Source organism: Buteo buteo, chromosome 2 (assembly GCF_964188355.1).
Source record: "Buteo buteo chromosome 2, bButBut1.hap1.1, whole genome shotgun sequence".
Taxonomy (NCBI): Eukaryota; Metazoa; Chordata; class Aves; order Accipitriformes; family Accipitridae; genus Buteo; species Buteo buteo.
Genome location: NC_134172.1, coordinates 67,486,694 through 67,511,174, shown reverse-complemented (window position 1 = coordinate 67,511,174; position 24,481 = coordinate 67,486,694).

The following is a 24,481-nucleotide window of genomic DNA, read 5'->3' as shown; positions in this document are numbered from 1 at the left end:
ACAGCCAGGACTGCATACCCTTACCATGCTGGGCACCCAGCAAGCCCCAGTGAGAACCAAAGCCTCTGATGAAGAGCCTGAAGAGATGAACAGGCTGAGGGACTGCAAGGGAAAATGAATAGGACCATTCTCTTTTTCTGGATGGGGAGCTGACACACATGGAGGCAAAGTGACTTGCTCAAGGGCATCCAAAAACCCTGTGTCAGGACTGGTAATTGAAGAAACACTTGCAAGTTCCTCCTTGGCATGTTGACCATCGGCTCACGTTTCCTCACCTTGTTCCAGCAAACTGCATGCTCCATCCAGCAACCTGAAAGCTTTAGCAAACCAGAGCAGAGCCCGTTAAAACAAAATGTGGTTAAAGCAACAAATCTCATGTGAGAATGTATACTTAAAACAACGAAGGGTTTTCAAGCAGGTTTGATAAAGGAAAGTACACTGTCCAATCATTAAATGGAAACATTTTTTGGTTACCGCATGAAAATATGCTTCATAAATCACTGTTGCCCTGTGAAACGAAAATCTAATCATAAATGAGGCCATGCATTTAGCAAGTTTCTTATGCATGGAAACTATGAAGCAGGGTGTATTCCTACCCGGTGAAACCAAACATGACACATCCATACAGGAGGCAGTGCCAGAACTGGCAGAAGTCTCATAGGGAAACTTCTTGCTGCAGGCACGGGGGGCAGGGGTGATGTGCACACTGCCTGCAAGGGAGCACGTTATTTCCAGCGCACTTGCAATGCAGACCTGGAAAGCTCAGAATGTTGCTCTGAGCCATCACCTCTGCAAGAGCCACCGGCATGAGATGAACTGAGAGGAGATGTTCAACGGCCTCCCTGACAATTTGATGTCTGCTTGCCTCTCACTCCCAAAGGGAGGACACTGCTTCATTGTCAGTACTGACTCTGAAATCTCCCCTTTAATATACATGCAGATGACATTATGCAGTGGTTGACAATTAATGATTATTTTAGCATCAAAGAAATAAGGGTTGTTTAAAGATTTTTTTTTTGCCCAGGGTCAGGATAGCTTTTATACTGTAGCATCCCGAAGAGGAAGCTCTGGAGATTTTGCTGTCAAAAATGTAATATCATGGTGCTCCAGGCCTTACTCTCACTCTCACTTTCAAGTACTGGGAGATATCTGTATGATCAGTGAGCTCAACCTCTGCAGCTCGTAAGCTACCCAGTTAGCACAGTGAGCAAGTTGGGGCACATGGTAGGTACTAGCTCACATGTCAGTTTTATCCCAGGAACAACTAGATCGGGTCCTTTGGCTCTGAGATGCCGAACCATATTGCAAGCTCAAGGCAATGGGCATGTACCATCTCATTTCTGGTGCCAGTGGGCTGAGGTTTTGCTGGGGACTTCAGTGGAGCTGGGACTTCACCTGCTCTGTTCAAGAACCGTGTCACTGCCTAGGTTAGGGTAAAAATAGGTGCTATAAACTAATAGGACAACTGAATGTAACAGCACAGAAGAGGAAAAAGAGCTAAATCTAGGAAACACTATTACCCAAAGGAGAAATATGGTCACTCAAAAGCTGTCAAGACTAGCTAAATGCAAAGCCTCCTGTAGAAAATATAGAGTCCATTAGAGAAAATACAGACCCAGTTGCATATTTAACGGGTTGAGAGCCCCAGTTTGCAATTTTTGATCAGTTAATTTAAGGTTTCCATTTGAGTGTGGAAGCTGACACTAGATGTGAGTAAATGAAGTCAGACATTAATACTTGAAGTGCCCAAATTGAAAACAACATGACTGGCTTCAGTAAGAAGAAATAAATTCAGGCACAGCTTCCTCACCCATGTTCCATTTCTAGGTGGATTTTAAAGAATGCAATTCATGCCCCAGCAATACAGAAGCAATTACAGAAATGGAAAATGACCAAGTCATTCTCAGGTATTCATAGAAAATTGGCATCTCCTGAATATTGAATTGTACTAGGTCCTAGCTTTCTATAAATACAGAAGATCAATAATTATCAGTGAAATGCTTTGCTAACATCTGAAAGTTGGCAGGACTGAAATAAGAAATGCCGTTTACGTGTTACTGCCTGAAAGAGAGAAATAGTCTTTCCCGTTCTCTTGGTGAACACGCCACTTGGCCTCGTGATGAGAAATAATTATGAGCCACTCCATTTGCACACTCAGGAAAGGAGTGAATGAACAAATGTTGGCTACAGCTGACTTGTTCTTCTCCATGATGAACGTTACAATGTTCCCAGTCTCCCTATTTTGAGGCCTGCAGAGCTGCTCCACCATATGTTTTCATGGGGAGATGGTGTGTTAAGAACAGCTGCTCTTGGGAACTACTTGGAGAGTCACTGAATAATAAAAATGTTTATTGCTAACCATCCAAAGATCTTGGGGCACGTTCCAAAGGAGATAACATCACCAACCTTATTGTAAAGGCATGGACAAGTGAAGGAAATAACTCAAGCTTTTAGGAGCAGGGTAGGACATGTACTAGAGTTGACACCTCTTGACTCTGAGCATCAGACTCATGCCTGTTTACGTTCTTTGCTTCTTTCCTGCACCTTTCCATCCTGGGAATACCATAGAGGCAGCTGTGCAGTCCAAGGACTGCAAATTCCCCCTTCCAAGGCTCCAGTATCTTAGGGTTTTCTTCACTGCAGCAGACTTCAGAGTTTGGGAGAATAAAGGCAGAAGGGAATAAATAAGCTAGAAAACATATCATCATCATTACAAACATAAAAAGCTACAAATCTGTCACACTGCAGAAACTCTCACTTCATTGTTACTGTGATTTATTGGGGAGCTAATTTTAAACAAGTTTTCTTTTCCAAAACCACAACACAAAAACAAACTGAACAAGCAAGCCAGAGGACAGAAGCTAGTAGCTACCGGACAATTTAAGCAATAATCTCATTTGCTTTGTAGTATAAAAAGCAATAAAGGGCTGTTTACTGAGTGAATAAACACTGAATGAATCACAAAAAGCTCTTTATTGCGATTATACTCCAAGGCAGAGGAGATTATTGTTATTACACAAGAAGGCACAATGTGAAAATTTAACTCAATGCGCCAGATTTTCAGACTGTTTCAGTGGTACAATTGTGTTCGGGGAGTACATTGTGTCTAATCTTAGCACGCTGTTTTGACAATTCTGCATGCAAATCAGGTGGTGGGGTACAAATGCATTTAATTAACTATTTACAGCCAATTTATGCAAGCCTGGTGGCTGGACACGTGTTTTGCACAAGCAATGGCATGCTGAACTGGTTCGAAAAATCAGTTGCCCTATGTGATACATTTAGCCCTGCAGGAGACCCACAGACGTTCAGCAGCGAGAAGCCTCCTAACCACATGTTCAGCCGCAAGGTGCATGATGTCTCCTCCTCACAGGGCAAACCTGCACAGTTTCCATGTAAATTTAGTTTCAAGGAGGTGGAGAAGGGGAATGTAAGCAGTAAGAACATCATCGAGGAGTAGAGAGTCTTTCTCTTTTTTCTCTTCATGTGCTTCTAACATGTTTTTTTCTCGTCAGGTAGTCCTGTCTTGTAGTCTTGATAAAATGGCTGTGCTGAGAAAAGTGAAGTTAAGCCACAAAGGTTTTTTCTGTATGGGTCTTCCTACTGTCAGGCCATTAAAAATGGAGGGAGCTCTGAAAATAGAACCTCTGTAGCATGGGCTTCCTCTCCTGGCCAGTGAGCAGGGATAAATTCTGCTACATTTCAGGTGTGCAGTGCTCAGTCCTGCAGAAGCCACCAGCCTTTTGAGTGTGTGTGCCAGGCATGTGTTCGGACTACAGCACTGCTTTGTGCACAGAGATGTTGGTTCATGTCTTGATATGTCCCCATGTGTCCTTGTGCACAAGTGCTTCAAGTGTTACCAGTCCTCTCTCAGCTGACCCAATGGCCATCAACTCCCTCACATAATTATCTACCTCTGGCTGTTGGGGATTTGCTAATTCTCTCCCGGAGGCCTTTGTGTCTTCATCCTATAGAAGCAGTTGGGCAGATGTCATCTTTCACCATTGCCTTGCCTTCCTCTGTAAATTGCTGCCTTGGCAAAGGCACCAGCATCTGCATTGAGAAATGGCAGGAGAAGATGCTCCCAGTTATGGAAGATGCTCGCAATTAGAGAAGCTTTTCCTGCTGGGACTGTTAAAGATGCACAGAGCTGGATTATTAACACGTGATCAGCAGCTAGTTGCTGTTGAATAAGAAAAGTGGGTTAAGCCCCGAAGATATTATGCCTAAAAGCTTCATTCTCCTTTTACATGTAGTTGGGAAGCTGCTGAGAACCATCTCCGGTGTGGCCTGACTGGCATCTGAACATGAGAAACAGTTAGATAATATATGACTTGGCCTTTCTTTTTTCTCTTGGCTTCCACTTTTAAGGTGTTCTGGTGTGGTGTTTATGACTGACTGTAAGCATTCATGGGCATGGAAGAAAACCCAAGGGAGGCAAGGGCCTTTCTATTATGTATTCATAAAAAAAAAAAGAGAAAATGCCTGTAACAGAAATAATATAGTTTGTTATACAGGAGATACAGTTAGAAAAACAGGCTTGAACTCCCTTTAAAAATATGCGTAAGAAGGTCATTATGGATTTTTTGTTTGTTTTTAATTGCTTTTGGGTTTTGCTTTTTTTTCCCCCATTTGAAATGTTTCAGCCACACAAGGAGGGAAAAGAAACAACATAATGTGATATTGGCAATCAGTCTCATCAGACAATAATAATAAAATCCAACTACTTGGATGCAGTAAAAAATCCTCCCGATTTTTTCCAGAATTGTAGGTCTGCTCCATATATTTGGTTTGATTTCTGAAATACCCAGTAATTAAGCAAGGATCTAAACTCACAAGAGTAATTTGGAGCAAATAGTTCAAATTAGCTCTGGTGTTTGTCCAGTTTGGGGGGCAATTAAGTAGATCCCAGGGATTTGGGTTTTATTTATTTTTTAATGAAACTTAAACAGCCTCTTGACTATGCTCTTTGTGAGGCTCACATCAATTCAGTGCTAACAGCACAGGGAACAGGCACTGCAGAAACAGCATAAGTGCTGATATTTGAAAATATGGCCTTTCAGATCTATTTTAAGCCAAACCTCCCATGTGGAAAAGAGGCATCAATTTGGACCACTCAGGTAAAGAGGAGGAGTATAGGAGCTTTTGTCATCAGCATTTCCTCACCTCACCTATCGTATTACCAACATAAGGAAAAAGCAAGAGGTGTAATTGCCAAGAAGGGCAAATGATGGTTAAAGTAAAATAACAAAAGGAAAAAGAAAATGTAGACTATTATGGGAAATGTACACGGAAAAAAACGCCACAGAACTTAAAAATATCAATCCCCTGAGCTCAAAGCAATGGATTTATTTTTTAAATTGTTAAATAAACATGAGACAGGAATGGAGGGGGCTGCCATAGATGAGAATAGAAAGTATTTTGTTGCTGATAGCTCTGAATCTCCTTTGAAGGTTTATTTTGTGAAGGCCGAAGCTTTCAAGATCCTGAATTCAATTCCTTTGGGCTGCCGGCCTCTGTAAACACTTTCATGGACTACCAGTGGAGAGAGAGGAGCTCTGGCCCTAGAGAACAAAGCCTTCATGTTCAAGACACGATTTCTCGGAGTAAGATGTGGTTTTGGCTGTTCTGTTGAAACCACTTACACCTGGTTTACTTCAGCAGTGCTGGGCAGGATATGGTAAAAGAGCTGGAGTGTTAGAACCAAACGTACCAGATGTTCCTACACATACATTCCCTGTCGCAGTGAACCTCCTAGCAACAGTCCTGTCCCCTTTTTCATTCCCTTGACCACAATTCATCAATCTAAGCAAAGCATTATTTTTTAAGTTTACTTCTTTTTTTCTTCCAGTTCTGACTCTCATTCCCCTTTTAGCCAAGTCCAACTTATCTGTAATTCTCCTTAGCAGCGAGGCTCTTTTGTTAGCATTTGCTACATTTGTTAACTTGCTGGTCTTACAGGTATATTTTTGCATTCCAATAAAATGTTCTCCTCACAAAAGTGAGGGATTAGCGTTGCCTACCCTGTTTTCCAGTGGTGATACGTAGGACCTTGCTTGAGTGGGCTCCCACCAGGACATATGGGCATGGAAAAAGGCAGTGGTGAGCAGGGGAAGAAGGCCTTGCATTACTGAATAAAACCTTGTCAGATCAAGTAGAAAAAAGCTAACATTCATCCAAGGTTTCATGCTAATGCCTCCTGGGACAAGACTCCAGGAACATAAGGAATGGCTTATCCTCAAGCTGTTCAATAAAAATCCTTTAGTAGATACAAACTGGTCTGTTTTGAAGACACAAGGAACAGTAAGACCTCCCAAACTGACTTAAGTTTTCTTCTAGAACAAAGAAAATGATACGCCAGAGAAAAGAAATGCAAAAAAAAAATCCACAAAAAGCTCAAACGTGTTTGTCAGCGCTGGCATAGCAGCAACACCTTCAAATGGCCTTTTCCCACTTCTTCCCCAGACAAGTAGAGAAGCCACTTCACCTTTCAAGGTGATGCAATCCAAACTACCTTAGCTACACACAGTCAGCAACAACTTGTTGAGGACTGAATATGGCTGATATGGTTGAAGAAGTGACCTGGAGGACAATGGTGTTTCTCCTGCAAGAAGCCACCAGTACGACAGCAGCAGTACCAAGGCGCAGACCTGTCCACATAGCTTCAGTCTACCAAGAAGCAATGACAACAGCTGACTACTGAAGATGGACAAGCTTATTCTGGTCACTACCTACCTACTCAGTAGAAAGCCTGGGTCAATATGAGTAGATTGTTGCTGTACCTGCTGTACCTGTAGACTTCAAGGTTTCTTTTTTGTCTTTTTCATTTTCCTTTTTTTTTTTTTCATGGCACCAATTCTATATCATCTTAAATTCTGATTAATCGAAGTCAGCTGCAACTTGTTGCAGTTATTTTTAAAGGGAGAAAGAAACTGAACCAAAATAGTGCCAACATTTCCGGGTCTTCACTTTTTCTGACTTGTCTACTTAAAGCCATAAGCTCTCCAATGCATACTGTGCCCCTCAGGTTAGGAGCAGGCAACACCTGTGATTTCCCTGTGGGTCTGTAGATGCTACAATAATACAAGCAATACCTGACAGTGTTTAAATGCTGACATCTGGAGTTCACTTGTTGAGAATTTTATGAGGGGGAAAAAAAAAGCTCACTTTATATGTAATTTTACATGTCACAGCTTTGTTTTTCATTCCCAAATATCATCCCTTTCCCTCAATTAGTCAGCCTTCTGTTGCATGAAATGACTGTCATCTTGTGAATGTTGTAATTGCCTTTTGCAAGATGAAAACCAGGTATAGTACTAAAAAAACCCCAACCACCTAATGGGGCAAATGCTGCATATATACACATAGCTTTGTTTAACTTCAGAGGTGGGAGTGGACAGGCTTGAAAAGAACAGGCTGTGCTCCATAGCAAAATGTTATAGTAGAAAAATATTTAGGCCCTGCTTTGTGATTTAACGAGTAAAAACCTTACATCTATACATCTTTATCACAAGTGATTTCAAAGGCCTTCACAGCACAAGCAGAAACTATTCTGCTCAGTCCTGAACAGCAGCCAGCCCTGGGGTGAAGCGGCATGGCTATTTAAAAGTGATTTACAACATGAGGTTAAAAGGAGCATTCGATGCAAATGAACTCACTGGATGATTTCTGATGGCTAACATGCCATTAGCCTTCCTCATACCAAGCCAACATTTCAGGCTTTTGTGAAAACCACCATGATTTTTTAAATAAAGGAAAATTTTAAAAGCTCAAAGGACTTATCCAGGTGGTGCTGGGGGGGGGGGGGGGGGGAAGGAATTGAATTTTGTTCATGAGGCGCTCTCCAGATGAAATTTCACTTATAAAAGAAAGAAGGTTTTAAAAAAATAACCTGTCTGGGTGGAACCTGGCAGAAGTGCCTAGACAGGGGACTTTCCCTGCTACCCTGCACTAACTTGTCCCATTAATCCTTTTAATTTCATGTATTCATTTTTACACAGCTTAGCTTGTTCACTGCATGCCAGTACAAATCATGTTTTGCTCCCTCTTCTCTCATCATGCTCTCTTCTCTGACAGGACCTCGCTGCTGCAGCAGTAACTCATGTGGTCTGTCAGCTGGGCCACTGGGATGCAAATCTCTTTTTGTCCCCTTGGGGTGCCATCGATACTTTATTAAGAGTTTGCATCTCTCTTTATCCAGGGAAGTGATGGACTAACTGCATTTTCCTTCCTCTCTAGTAGTCTCAGAGGGCAATAAGTAAATAGATAATCTCTAAAAATGTCTAGTAAATAATGGCTGAAGGAGAATTGACTCTTAATTTATCTGGGTTTTCTTAAAACTGGAATTTGTTTTTAAAAAATGTATGTTTCAACTATCATTTCCCCTCTCTTTTTCCTGAAGCCATGCCATAAAATAAGTTAGTGATACATAACTGAGATTCATTTGCACTGAGTATCCAAAACTCTGTCTAAAAAGCTAGCTCATCCACTCATCAGATTTTGAAAATATAAGCTCTATACCGTATTCGAGTCAGGACCTGATCTGGATGTGATAAGTCCTCCCTAATGGGGGGGATGCTTGGAGCTGCCATTTAATTTGAGAGCCAAGTTCTAACAAACATTTGAAGATTCACCAAAGCTTCAAAGCTAATTGTTTAAGTTTACCCAAATCCATGCTCATCCCCTTGTTTGGTGATGCTCAGTTTGTGCTTAACTTTAAGTATATGGCAGTGAAGTCCTCAGAGAAGCTTCTCAGTATATGTAAAGCTAAACACATACTTCACCATTTTTCTCAAAATTGTGCCATTCTGAGTACTACTTCTGACAGCAATTTCAGCATGTCAGGAGATGAGAAAACAGTTCAACTTCTCAGGGTTATATAAAAAAAAATATTTTTGTTCCTCAGAGCATAACGGAGCTGTGAGAATTGAATGATCCAGAACTGGTGTTTTTGAACACAGAGCTCTTGCAGTTTTCAACAGAAACCCCTACACCAACTTCTGGAAATCACATTACCCAGGGTTTCCAAATGTTTGTAAGATCAGGCTCTTCTGGAGTTACATCTCCACATCTAAGACAGAGCAAGAAAGGAACATGAGAGAGCAAGCAGGCCTTCCACTAGGATTTTTTACTTAACGTTACGAAAATAAAATTATTTCTTCTTGAAATTTCTTTTTCCTGATTAAGGCAAGGTTGTCTCACCTTTTGCTCTGCTGTTAATCTCTTTGACTAGACACAGGCTGCTCCTGTCTTTTAATCCTGGGTGTCGCAGGTGAAGGGGAGGTGGGTGGCAGAGGAGTGGTCCTGGCTGACCACAGCAGATTGAGGGAAGCAGCACCCTGAGCTGCTGGTGTGGCTGGTCATATACCGGTTTTCTCCAAAGCCCTCTCAACTTTTTCAGGATATAGATCAAATGCTGCTCTCTGAAGGAGAGCATACACTCCATATTCTATGCTTCCTGTGCCTAAACACAGGGCCCCATGCACTATATATGGCACATCTTTCAAACCCTTCATCAAGTACAGAATTATTAATTTCCTCATGGGTTTTTCAATAGGTTCATTATGACAGCATCCAAATGCTTCTCAAACACCCACGGATGTTTCTTCAGAGCAGTCTGATGAGGATGGGAAAAGATGAGGTCTTGAGGCCTGAAGACCAGGATAAGTCACCGTGAGTTTGGTGTGCCCAAGATGAGATAACGGAGACACGTTGTTTTCAGAATTGAAGTTACATGGCAGTTCTTAGGTTCAAGGCCCTGCTCCAGCATCTCCAGGCAGGTGAGGGCCCAGCACCCCCGTGACACAGGGCATAGCAAACCTATTAGACCTGCAGAAAACCAGGAGCCCGCAGTGCCTGACGCCACGGGAAAGTTGTGGTCAGCCAGGCTATTTACTCAGCTGTGCTCCATGGCAGAGGCAGGTCCAGGAGTGCATCCTGCTGCCTCCTCTAGGAGACCCACTTCCCACCTCCTGCAGTTCGCGGCTTCATTCACTAAGTGCTTTGCAACCTTAACAAAACAGAGGAGCCTGGAGTCCCACGGTTTTGTCCTCCCTGCTGCTCTTGGCAATGCTTTTACCTGCAGCCCACTCACTGGGCACTGTGAAGTTTTGGTCCCCTCAGAGCATTCCTCTGCTACCTGCTTTCTTTTCTTCTGGTGTATGCCTGATGGAAGTTCCTGTTTCGTAGACTTGGCTTTGCTAGCCCCCCACACTGACCCATTCCAGGCTGGCTGCAAATGCTCTCCATCCCCTGGTTTCCCTAAACAGGTGCCTGGATCTGTATTCCTCAAGAAGCTGCAATCTCTATAAAGAGAGCCACTGTCTTCCCAAAAAACAGTTCACCCTGTTTGTCAGTCTCACCTTGCTTCACTCCCCCTCCATCCTTCAAAACAGAAAGACTTACTAATAAGAAAGGTTTGTTTAGCAAGTTAAACTCAAAGATGACTTTAAACAGAAAGTTATGAATAAACAGAAGACAAAGCACAAGCATTCAGCATTGCATTTGGATCACTCTCTAATTGCCTTGTTCTTGTCTAGAATTCAGCAGGTCTTGCCCTGCACATCAGAGTGCACACAGCAAAGTTTGGGAGATAAATGCAAATAGCTTGAAAGCTGGTGTTTCATGATTCCCTGCCGCATGCCCACGGGGGTGAAGGCTGTCCCATTTCCTCACATCACACTGTAAGCAAATGTTTCCTTCCCATCTGCAGTCTTCTGACTGTGTAGAGCTTGCTGTCAGCACCCAACCTCACAGACACCCTAAGTTACACACAACGTATTTCTCAGCCCAGTTAGACCCATTTCATTTACTCCTGAATTTCATGAGTACAGTAACCACAGGCTTGTGCTCCACACTGTTCAGGCTCCAGTGCTGTGTCCCATCAGGACCAATAGCAAATTGGTCCTGACCAATATTACTGACCAATAGGTCAGCATTTCTACCACACACACAGGTCACACAAGCTGGCTCGCCAGCACTTTACCCTTGGGCTGGTTTCTGGCACTTCACAGTCTCGTGAACTTTGCTCCTTTTCTAGTCAGAGCCTGGAGAATGAATATTTGCAGTGCATCTTTTCCACTTCCTCCAGAACCTCTTTTTGAGATTGCAACTGCACCTCCCCTACACCATCTCTTTTATTTGTACATGAGTACACGTTAGACACAACATCTTAAGAATCTTGATTAGCTTCTTCCTAATTACCCTTGCCACAGCATCCATGCACCAGCAAAGTAGGAGCAACATTGGATGCAAATATACTACACAGGTTTCAACTTCTGCCCTTGTAATTCTTATCTCAGTTTCTCCAGGGTGTATTTCCTTTGAAGAGTAAAATGCTCTCTTAGCAGTATCACTTCTGATACTCTTACTCTAAACAGAGGCATCTCACTTTTCTTTTAATTAACAGTAGTTTCCTCGTTCACCTTCCCATCTTCGTAATAAGATGCAGATCTTCAGTTCTGGACAGGTTTAATGCAACCTCCCTAGGATCCCAAAAAGCCACATTTCTTTTGAAAAAAAATCAGGAGGACTTGACATATTAAAGAACAGGTTAGACAACTGTTAGATGATTAAGCCAATCCTGCCTTGAGTCAGGAAGAACTAGATGACATCTTGAGGTCTATTCTACCGTATCCTTTTATAAGTCTATTATTTTATCCAATTAAAGATGATCAGAAAGCATATTTCTCCATTGGCATTTCCCAGCTTTTGCGCATTTGCAATCTTAAAAAAGTTCTTTTCAGGGGAGATTTTTTGCACATATGGGCATGCTTAATGCAATAGAGAGAAAATAAAGTTGTTTGAATAATATCCTACAGTCATTCCTCCTGTGACAGGAGCATTTGTCCTAGATGCTGTCAGCCAGTACTTGGAACAAAAGGAGAATCACTAAGCCTCTTGAAGCTGAGTAACCCTGCGGACCAGCAACCATACCCCATTATAGATACCCTGTACTTCGGCAGCAAAGCAGTTAACAAAACATTTTTGTTCATGTGAAAATACAAAGCAGCTGCTTAGCTCTACACTTGGCAGAAGAAGGCAGCCCCCTCTGCACTCCTTGTCTTCTGCTGCTCTTGGATCATTGCAGAGTTAACCAGCTGTTGCATTCCACATGCCAGTTACACCAGTTTGGAAAAGCAAGAGCAGGATAGTTTTATGGCTGTACAAAAGGAATGAGAATAATACACTACTGAACCAGAAACGACAATATTTATATAATAAACATTTTCAGGAACATAATGATTCCTTTGTCGTCAAAATTTTGGAGTGGTTAATTGCACACACAAAAAGTGCACCTAATGCACATGCTTAATAGCAGTTAATATGTTCCCAAAGTGTCTATGCACTGCAGATCTGGCCATCTGCACAGCCCTACCTGCAAAAGTCCTCACAAAATAGGGTGGTCAAATGCACAAACACTTATATACAGTGATGTGTACTTAAATATAGTGGCATGTATGAAATGCCTCATTTTTTTATGTCTATGAAAATGCAACTCAGATGATTTTGTTTCCAAGTTTAAAAACATCAGACTAAACCAAGCATTGAGGGTTTATTGCAAAGAGTTCGTACTAGCTCTGTGCATATTAAGAGAGTATTCAGGTATGAATTACAATTTGGTCTTGAGATATAGTGGACACAGCTGCAAATATCAGCTGCAGACTGAGATTCAGAGTCAGAACCTGTCTGTTGCTTCAGATGTTCATTTCAAGCTAAACTCAAGTTTACTGAGTTCTGTTTCTGACTAAAATTTAGAGCAAAAATCTTCGTGACTCAAAACAGGCTTAGTGTGAAAACTTTCCTAAAAGTTGAAGTGTGGGTAATTGGTGTGCTTGTCGGTATCTTTTCAGAAGGTCTGTCCTTTGCTTTCTAAACATCATAAGGAAACTCCCACACTAGTGAACCGATGACCTGGCAAAAGATCACACAGAGTACCTGAAAATGAAACAGAGAAAGAAGAGGCCATTCCTGAAAATGAAGCCATTTTTACCTGGGAAAGTTTACAAAGAGAAGCCAAAGGGTTTGCAGAGTTCATACCCGATTTTAGCTCCGAAGCTATGCTCCCCATACACAGAAGTCTATGCTAAAATTTAGCCTGAATAAACTGACATCACATATTTCATTATTTTAAATGAGTTCGTAATAAACAGACTTTAGGGGGAAAGGGAGCACTAAAGCAGGCATTGTTGTTTGATCTCATGGTGGGTTAGCTCAACCCCCCTGCCCCCTTGGAAATACAGCACCGACATTCATCAATAAAGAAACCAACCTTCTTGTCGTTTCTTCTCTCTGTCCTGGCACACTCATCCTTTTAATCACCAGTGGTTGCTTCCTCTGCTACAGTGTCCCTAAACCCTGACATTCATTTCCCATACCCCTTGACTCCAAATGCCCAGTCCCCAGCAATAGTGACTCGTGGATCTCCTCACTCTCTTCCAATTTCTGGACTTCCCCTGAAACTGAGTTTCTAGGACTAGATTTCCTGTATTTGATTTCTTGGATCTGGAACTTCTAGCAATGCTTGCCAGTAGCACGATCCCTCAGTGGCCACCACATAGATTTCCAAGCCTTTTTTTTTTTAAATGCAAACTAAAAATCTTTAAAACAGAGGAAACTCAGCCAAATGTAAAGCCAACATTAAATGGCATTTAAGCAAACGGTACTTGAAAGAGGAGGGCAAAGATTTTCCTACATTCAAGACTTCTTGAAATTTCTGAATCTCTTATCTCAACAGAATTTATTTTTTTTAAAGGAATTATCTCAAATATTTTCCTTTTTCAATAACAACTGTAAATCATACATACCATAATGATATCAGGTCAATAGAGATATTGAAAAATTAAAAATATTGCTATTTCAGAATGTGACTATTTCCTATCTAAAAAAGTCCACTATTCAGATTTCAAATCATAAAGTCACCTTCCAATGAGAAACACAGCTTTCTTTATGAAAATGTTGAAATGTCCCACTTCAGTAATTTCCTCCAGAATTCATTCAAATCTAAGTATTCATCAAAGCCAGCCTTTCCCAGAGAAATGGGCAAATTTCACTGAAGCAGCAGTCATGTAATAAACCAAAGTCCTTGAGCAGCAGCAAAATTCTTTATTAAAAAAAAGCCTTTTTTTTTTCATATATAGATCAGGAGTTGAGCTCAGCGAACATAATGAAGTATGTTGCATGGTTGTCTACTCTGGCTAATTTGTTATATCCTATAATGCACAGAGGTTGGAAACCTGACTTGCCTTCCAAACAGCTTTCCTAGCACCTTCCTTCCCCATCCAGCCCAGGACATACTGTGACCTAGAGGGTAATATTTCTATAGCATATCTGCAGCTCTGCTGTTCCTGGCAGTAGGATTGACTGGCATGCTGGAGTTACTCCTGGGAGTGCCATATTCAGGCAGGACTAGATAATTGTTATAGTGTTGGGTACCGAAGTGATGCTCACCTGCGAGCTATTATTTGTGGGATGTAGGCTAATGGCTTATTAGGTCAGGCATCCCACCTCCAATGGAACAGTTTTATCTTCATGATGGAGTGAATTGTTATTGTTAGTTAGTGGTGTGTGGGATTTGTGTTAATGTCATTACTAACTGAGTTAGTAATGCAATGATAGTGCCAGGCTGTTAATTAATTACTTGCAAGACGGTTTTGGTATCCAGCTCTGCCTGTGACTGGAGAGATTCAGGTCTCCCCCTAACAACAGCCCTGCGCTTGCTAGTAGTGAGGTCACTTCAGCAAGAGCTCCTCTGAAGTTTATCCCTCCCTGCAGGGGTTTTCAATATCCCCTTTTAAAGAAATGTTTTCATTTTGGAGAGCCACACAATAAGCCCTTAACCTCGGTTATGCTTCCCAAGAAATAGGAAATAATCAAGAATCCCTGCTCAGACAGTGTGGATCCCTTTGAAACCCTTGCTTTACAGTTTGCCTGTGTACCAGGTGGGCACAGAACCCTTCACTGCTATTTTACAGTGCTGGTTTTTATATATAAGTAACCTGAACTTTCACTGGAGCTGGGACTTGAATACAGCTCTCCTTTACCCAGGGCTAGTGGTTATTCCAGAGTTTGTCCCCCTTTGACACAAGAAACCTTCCCCTTTACTGCAAGAAGTTTGTTTCAAAGAATTGGCATTTTCCAACCAAAAGACTTTTAATGACAAAATTCCTGAACAGCTCTAATTATACCCCACAGCTCAGTCTGAGGGATAATATTGTTAACCTCTGTAAAATAACAGTCCAGCATCCCATTATGTGACCCTGATCCTCAGGAACTTGGAGGGAGAGCATTGGTGAGAAGCACAGAAATTTGGGGGGCTGTTAGTTGACTGCGTGTTGCTTCTTTGACCACCCTGGATAAATAAAACCCTCCGTGACTGCCGTGGGATCAAAGCTGGATGGAAAAATGTTACAAAAGCAACCGGTTTCCATGTGCTGCACACAATGGGAAAACAGAGGGACAAAGGATGTACCCATCTTAACCGTCCAGCCCCAGCTGCAGGCAGGCGAATGTCAGCCTTGTGCTGCACACAGCAGCGCCCGAGGCACAGGCTGGCCCCGGTCCCAGCACTGCCCCACTGCTCGGCTGCCCCGAACACCCGAGACGACGCAGGAGGTCGTGCGTGGGCTGGGATTCTTTGGTGCATCATCCAGCTCTCCCACCAATTTTTAAAGCACGTTGCAGAGCTTTGGAGTTAACTTTCTAATGAGGATAATTATTATTATTACATGCACATATATATATAAAAGCCCCAGATCCCCACGAGGTTTCTTCAGACTGTCCCAGAAAGAAAACATTTTCATTGTGTGGGCTGTGATTGGGAACACATGTACACGCCGCACCCCACTTTGCTCCGCTTGCTCTGGTACTAATTACAAGGGGAGCAGAGCCCAGTGCAAGAGGTTTCTTTAATTCCTTGGTTTTGGAGACTCAGCAATCGAATTACCTGAAGAGGCTAGAGCTTCTCTGGGGTACAATCAGTCATGCAGCGTTTGGGTTAGGCCAGGGTGGGGAGACACGGATAATATATACATGCTGGCAGCATTATGTAGCCACCCAACTGGGGAAAAAGGAATTTCTCTTAATTAATGGCATGATGTATGACATGTTAGCAACACAAACTCTTTAATAAACCCTGATGCCTTCTTTTACAATTCACACAAGATGAAAGCACGCCAGGTTACCTGTAGAAACCGGGTATTCAGAAACGCTGGCAGAGCAGCTTGTGGTGAGAGATTTTTAATAGCTGCACATGGTGCTTTTGATTCTGGAGTTGATTTTAGACAAAGCTGCCTTGAAGCAAAGGAAGCAAGTTTCACTTTCAACCTCGCCCAAGGCTGCTACCAAGAGATGAAGATACCGGTGAAGAAGACTGAACTCTTAATATAATTAACTATAACTCCCAACAGGACAAGCTTGGGAGGTTTGGTTTGGAGCATGATTATCTGAACTAATTGAGCTAAAGTACTGGCTTTCCAAGTTACAGTTCAAGTTTTTGTTTGGCACAGGACTGGGACGTAGACTAGATGTGAAGCTCAGACTCACTTAGATTTGCCCAAAGTATAAGGGTACTCAGATTTGGCTCATGTCAAAAAAACATGTTTACAGTTACAATGAATTTGGCCTTCTCCCACACTAAAAGCTATTTATTTAAACCTCTCATTTTGGTCATGTCTTTTCCATCTTATATTTCTTAGCCTGCTAGGTCAAAAAGTGAGTAAATAGGTCAAGTGCTTCATAAAAAATGAAATACAGAGGAGATGTGGCTAGGACTTGGAATCCAGAGCTCTAAATTAAGCATATTAGCAAAGGCTGTTATGAATTACTATTTATTCTTATACTCTTTGATGGTCTTTGCCTCCTTGAAGACCAGTTTCTGGTTTAGACCAAGAAAGGAAAGGAAAAGGAAATGCCCCGGCTCTTGGCAGCTGTAGAGATCCTTCAGCTGAGATCCTGGAAGCACTAAAACCTCAGAAAGAGAGAGATGGGGACAAGGAAGACAAAATATGAAGAAAGAAATAAAATCTTAATCAGGGCCCACCAAGTTCAGAAGAAAAACCAGGCATGATTCCCATGGCCTTCAGGACAAGCCCATGACTCAGAAAAGGGACACAGATCACAGACTGCAGACATGACAGTAAATTTCAAACTCACCTAATCATAAACACAATAACAAAAACATTTTAGGACTCTTTTGTAATAAATTCATGGCATCTTGTGTTCTTATGCTTAAAAAAGGAAGATAGATCCCTTTGACCTGAGACCAAGACCAGTCTGTAGCAGAACATTGTACTGTCCAGCTCCATATCCTTGAGATCTGTGCAGATATGTGCAGATATGTGACCCATAAGGAAAGACTCCAGAGAGCAAACACTCAACATAGGACTTTTTCTCTGTATTGCACACCACAGTCACACCACCTTTCTTCCATGGCTCTCTATAAAGGTGAGAAAGAATTAAAAACTCTCTAGTGAGTAAAAACATTGCATTCCCTGAAAGACAAAGGAGAAGAGCCTTGCTCCAAACATGCTTCTTCGTTCTGGTATAAATTTTTTTTCTTTTTCTTTTTCTTTTTTTGAGAGCAATTTAGTGTGGCCAATAAAAGCCCAGCTAATTTTTAAATCAGCATGTAGCCAACTCAGCCACCCAGTAGCTCTGTCCTTGGGCAATATTATTGAAGCACACACAATCTATACTAAAGCGATCAGCTTCCCTCAGGCCTGCCAAGGGGATGCGTTAGGCGAGCCCAAAATATGACAGAAGGAAATTTATGTGCAACTTTTACACATAATATCTCATTATGACTCTCCCCAATCTTTCAATTTTAAAAATAAACGGCCTTTGTAATGATTTTACCAGGAGCATGTTGGAAGGGAGATTGAAAAAGAAAAAGGAAAGTGGCTTTGGCTACAGTTATTTCTTTTGCTCTTCTCCTTCTCTCGGGTTTTTCTTTAATTTTCCTGAAGATGTTTCCACTCAATTTAGGAAGAAATGGAATTTCCCCCTCCCTGACACCACTCTTTCTCTCTTTTGCCCATGTTTTCAAAGAATGGAATGCCTGACATAATGAAGCCTCTGTCAATAGCAAAATCATTTTGACCGGTTGGTAAATAATGAAAGTTTCCACTTAACATGCAAGCCAGCTTACCCAGGGGACGAGTGCTTGGTCCCCTTCCAGGCCAGCAAACTGTCATCCCTTGCACTACACACACACATCTGAGAGCATTGCCTTGCAGCAAGGAGAAACAAGAGAGTTCAGCTGAGACCAGAGTTAGTGGTCGCTTTGCCATGAAGCACATGCACTTTTGGACACTAGAGAACTGATTGGACAACTATGCCAGCTGGCGCTTGCAGGATCAGGCCCAAAACGGAATTGAAAAAAGATGGAATAAATAAATATGCATAAATAAGAGGGGGGAAAAACCCCAGTGATGACTGCTCTGCAAATACTCAATTGCTAGAGCTGAACTCTAGGACTGGGTTTGATAAAGGAAGGGTAATGCTGTACATTTGCCCTTCTCCACTGAGATGCCAATTGTTGCATGATTTTCTAATGTTTCATTGTGGGTATCAGCAGGAATGACTTCATGTGCTATTCATACTCCACAGACCACAGCTTGAGAACCCACGGGAGGAACATATACCTGAAGTGAGAATCGGTTATAAGCATTTTCGGGAACAACCTCCTCTTAGGGGGGTAAAGAAAACAAACAAAGCTAAACTCTCACAGCTTCTGCTGGTAGCAGAGTGGGTTGTTCTCAGAGCGGAAAGCAAAATCGCTGCCAATGTACACTGACTGGTGGAAAGAGCTTTCTCATTGCGGGCTGATGGGCAAACGACCATTATCAGGCAGAGAGAACTGGAGCAAATGTAAAAATATTCCGATCTGTACAAAAAAAAGCTTTTGTTGTTACACAGTATGACACCATATTTCCTTTGCATCCCAGGTTCCCAAATGCCTTCTCAGGACACAACAGCTTTTATGCCTCTTCCCCTCTAGTTAGGCTCTTCCCTCCTCTGAAGTCCACGCACTGGGACAGTGTCATGCTTTTAATCATATTTGTTTCATTCATTTATACATTGCTGCTTACTTTTCCATATGGCTACACAGTTTGTTTGTCATTTTTGATGCACTTGTGAAACCAGTAGTAAAGTTATTAACACCAAAAATATGTAAATACCTTTCAGAGGACTCATTATTCTCCTCATCAATCCCCACACCCCTCCAGTGAGTCCAGCACTGACAGCTCATCAATACCTGCCCTTATGGAGCCAGTGGGGTGATCTTTTCCCTCGGGTGGCCTTCAGCTATGTCTTTTCTCTGAGGACTGAGCTATGAATTATTTGTGTAATTCTGGGGAAACCACAAGAAATCTTGAAGCTGGATACTGGAGTAAATAGGAAGTACATATATATATTTAGTAAATGGCCATGACAAAAATAACATCAGAAAATATAGAGAATGGAAGAAAAAATATACATCTTGGCAAGAAGATTGTATGTTTTCATAGTAGTTATAATGTATTAATTCTACATTTGAAGAGGTCGTTTGGTTTAGGCAGGACAATTTCACTTCATTTGTTCTTTTCAAGAAAGAAGATGACCAAGGTCAAAGGGCTGATCCTCAGTAGCTTATTCCACGCTGCCTAGAACAAAATAACTGGAGGTTGGAACTGAACCAGGATCTCCCCAGGGTGATTTTACAGACAAATGCAGTTCTTTTGCACATCCCATACCAAGGCCTGAAAAAAAATTGTACTTAATAGAAGGAGTCTTCAGAGGGATGAAACGGAACATGCTGAATTTAGAAATATTTAAAGGAGATTTACCAGTTAATGTTGGTCAACAGGGGTTGTTTGTTGTAGTAGCTTCACTGTAACATTTGTTTTGGGAGGATATAGCTGCACCAGCATTGTTACCATTAGCATTAGTGACATAAAAAATCATCAGATAAATAGAATTTAGGACTAAGTGGCAGAAAACCATCAGCCTGGGTGTTGCTGTGGGTTGACTGGCGTAATGCGGCCAATGAATTCTCTGGGCCTCAGTTTTCTCCACTGTAAAATAGGTACAACCCATTAAGTTAATGAGAATTCATTTATTCTTAGACATTGCTTTGAATTTGGCATCTGCCATGGACACATAATGTACGTGAAGAACTTCAGACTGATCTAATTTTGAATACCCCTGATGCAGGCTGTACATGAAACATATGGCAGCAAAACACCTGAACATTTAGCATCCAGGGTGGAATGTTGCAATTCCACTGATTGCAGTAAATACATGTTTGTCTTATACCATAATTGCTCAGCTTTTAAATCAAATAGCACAACAATTAGCGCATGGCTGTTCTTCATACACCTTAACATCCCTCACTTCACTGAATGCTTTACATGAGAAATTTTACCCCTTTTTTTGAATGGATTTAAAGCAAATCTGCCTCAAAACTTTCCAAGCTTGCTGCATCTCCAGGTATTAGGTGGCAATGGTACTGCTCTCACTGAGCAGTCTGAGGCTAGAAAACCCTCTTGAAGTGAAGGCACCTCTGTTCCACCACTGACTTCTTTGGAAATACAAAGCATTGGACACATCCTGAACCCATTTTTCCATCTGTAGAATGCAGAGGCTTTTCTATGGAGTTGTTATAATGGGATTCACCACTACAGAAGTTGGGCGTATCTTTGAAATATTTTCTAGGTGGGGTATGAACACATAATTCTTTCTGAACACATTTATTGCCAAAAGAAAAGATTGACTAGAAAGCTCAGAATTTAAGAACATTAAAAAGGGCAAGAGGCTGGGAATGCAGAGAGAAGAGAGCAGAGTATGCTGTGGTGGACCTATTTCAGCCTCATCTTTCTTACCTGCTCTTTTGGAGGTGGCCAGTCACAGGCCAATGTCACACTTTTGCTCCCGGCAGGCTGACCACAGAGGAGAGGACCTGGTCTGGCCACTTGGTCACAGTTACCTAAGGCAGCCAAAAAGTTCAGTGACTGCTTGTGGTTTCAAATCCCAGAACCCATAAAGCACAAATACAGGTTCTAAATGCGAGGCTGTGACCTCTCCACTCACCAATAAAACATGCCCAAAGTCATAATAAACAAAACATTACAATTCAGGGTGGCAAGGCATAAACCAGTCATATGTATTTTCTTTCTGGCCACTTAAGCAAATTTTAGCCTTTACCAAAAACTACCTCGGTGAACTAAGTTAGCAAAACAGTCCTGATTACAACATAGGTTAAAAAAAAAAGTCAAATAAACTTAACCTAGGGTTTCTCATGGGATGTTTTATGTTCTTGTTGTTGCAGAGCAGAATATGGGCCAGGATAAACATGGAAGGGACACAAGTGTGATAATATAATGATACCTTTTATTAGCTCAAAGAAGGAAAAAGAATAACAGAACTTTGGATACATCAAAGGTCTTTTTTCTTCACTTTCAGGATGCAGAAAGGAAAAACCACAGCCTGTATATTCCTGACAATACTCATCTTGTCAAGAGCATGAACTCACGTTGTGGGCTTTTCATTTCTCTGGATAGCCAGTGAAGGAGGAGGAAGGGGAGAAAAAGACTTGCTTTGTAGGAATTGAAGGAAATGACATCTGGTTATACAACAATACAAATTTCCAGGTCATACTTAACAGCATGAATAATAAACTGAAAAGAGTTGCTGGCTACTTTCAGTGCGACACCGTGGTAACCTTGTTAACCTGTTTTCCATGGGCTACCTATGGAGCTGCAGCAGATCATGGTCAGGGAAGGAGCAGAGGCAGATTTTTAGGAAATACATATTTTTGCAGGAGATAAAGATGATAAGATCAGAGCCAAAGATGGGTACTCCTGTGTATCTGAGTCTTTTCACAGAGGGGACAAGATTCAGAGCTGCTGGAGGGAAAAAACAAAAACAAAAACAAAACAAAAAACCCCAAGCAAAACAAACAGTGCACATGAGGAGATAAACCTGTGGATAAAAGTAATGTGCTGGCAGTCCAGTATCTGCTGGCTATTATCAGATGCAGCAGAGTTGGTGCAGTGGATTAATGATTTCTTTTCCATCCTCTTACATCTTTTTCAGCCCATGCCATTATTTATTATAGCATTCTTACTTTGTTACTCAGACTGACAGAAGGGGAATAAACTTCATCCTGCAGGTGTTTTCAGGAGAAATTATCTTTTCCCCAGGAACTGGATCCTAGATTTGGTGAGTAATAGTTATTTTTCCCAACAGTTCATGACACTGTAGTAGCAGATGCTTTTTCCCTGGGTATTCCAGATATGTCCACCTATGTCCTAAACAGTACTGGTCTTCTGTGAATATATGTTTGTAAATGTAGGAAGTATTTTAGAGTGTTAGGCTAGAAATTGTATTAAATGCCCTATCACTTACATTGATTTTAAAGCATTACATTTTGACATCTTCGGTGCAGACAGACCAAGAAGCTTAAAATGTATTTGTCACACAAGAAATAGATTAAGTCCATTTTACCCTTTCAAAGTAGATCTTAAACTTCCTTAAGCAGTAATGGCATATTTTTCAATTGACTAAAATAAAAAAGGGATTGATAGGAATTAGGGTGACTGGAAAGCAGGAGCCATCTCTAAAGGAGATTTCAGTACACAGGCAAAGGGAGATGGAAAGAGGGCCTTTCCCAACATTTCTTGCTAATACCCTCGTATCTTCATTTAGTGCAAAACTGATGCCCGATCACTTGTTTCCCTCAGTGTTAGTGTAAGTATATAAAATATGTATATATGTACTATATATACACACATATATTTTACTGCAGCAGCGATGCAACAAGGGAAAGCACGAGGAGCCTAATGCAGGTGTGTGTTTAGGAGGCAGCCAGCAAAAGGCTGAAAGAACAAGAGAGAAATCATCAGCTCTATCAAAAACCAAGGATGCGGACAGCAAATGTTTGAGAGAGGGATGGGGACAGCGTGGGAGGGAGACCAGTACAACACAGTTAATGCAATGGCTAATGGAGAAGCCACAAGCCTTGCAAACATATGGTTCAGGCTGCAACATTGACTTTTGAACCCACATTTCTGTTAAGTAGCGTCTGATGAAATAACATGATGCATTTTGATTTTTCAGAGCACTACTCTGAAACACAGAGACACAGTGGAAGAAGAAGAATGGAAATACGTATTTATACTAGGAACAGTTTCTGAACAAGGCACTTCTGGGCAAAGTTGAAGGGCCGGGAATATCCCCGCAGGGTGGCCACAGGAGCGTGTACGGACGCTTTGTACCACCGCCCTGCAATCCAGCATCCGATCGACTTGGGCTCACCCACCCCACTGAGCTCCAGCGCTCCAGGAAAAACCTTGATGAATTTTAAAAACGGCTGGAGAAAACATGTTAAATATCTGCGGCATTGCCTGGAAGCCTGGACCATAGCACAGGAGGAGTTTACCCTATTTCAAAGGACCGCAGGGAGGATAATTTTGCTGATGCTAGGCGTGCCCTAGCTGATTCAGATACTCAGACACTACCAGGGTGAGTGCCCATAGATTGAGAGATAGTGTTTAAAGTGTACCTTCCACCTGAAAGTACTGGGGAGAGAAAGAGAGTGTTGGGCACTGGCTGAATCACACCCAACCACCCCACCAGCTCTGTAATAACAACTAGGGGAGGGGACCAAATTGCAAAAGATCATGCTTTATATCCTTTGCCTTCTTCAAAATTGCTTTTCTGCATTTCTTCTGGTCTTCTTCCAACCATTGAGCAAGCTATTGTTTGTTGCAGTAGTAAGCTAAATGAAAATTAAGTTTCTTTAGGCTCATTTTTATGGATTATACAGCTTTTATTTAACAATTACTCTGCTACTAAGGCTAACATGAAAAATATGGTCTATTTTGTGGAAGGTTCAGCACTGGCACATGGACACACACAGAATGCCAGGTTGGAAAGTGCCTTTTTGATATCCAGTTAAGATACGGGCAATTTCATGGGACATAGTCCATAGACTTCTTTTTTTTAATTTCTTTGCCACAGAAAACTTTGGAGAATGAATGTTTCTGAAGACAAGGATGTTCCTTGGCCTGCTCTGTCAACATCAGCTTTATCTACATGCACTGGACCTTTACCCAGGCCTAAGTTGAAATATTACTCTTTGCAATAAACATAATGAAAAATAACGGAAAGCTATTTAGTTGCCAGTTTTGGGGGGTTGGTTTTTTTTTTTCTATCATAAGAAAGACCAGATGGGTGAATCTCGTTTACCCGTCCACATGTCACTGCAGTTGTGGAAGACATACCCCTCTTAGATGACAGCTGAAATTGGCCTTGATACAGGAAATGCAAAAGAAAGCAAAATACATGAGTGATCTATAGCATTATTTATTGTAGCAGCTTTGGGTCATTCCACAGGTCACATATTTGCTTTATTGGATTAGCAGTGAACACATGTGTGCATCACACACACACACAGAGCAAATTCTTGTCTCTTTTGGTCTGGGTTTTTGGCTAGGTGGCA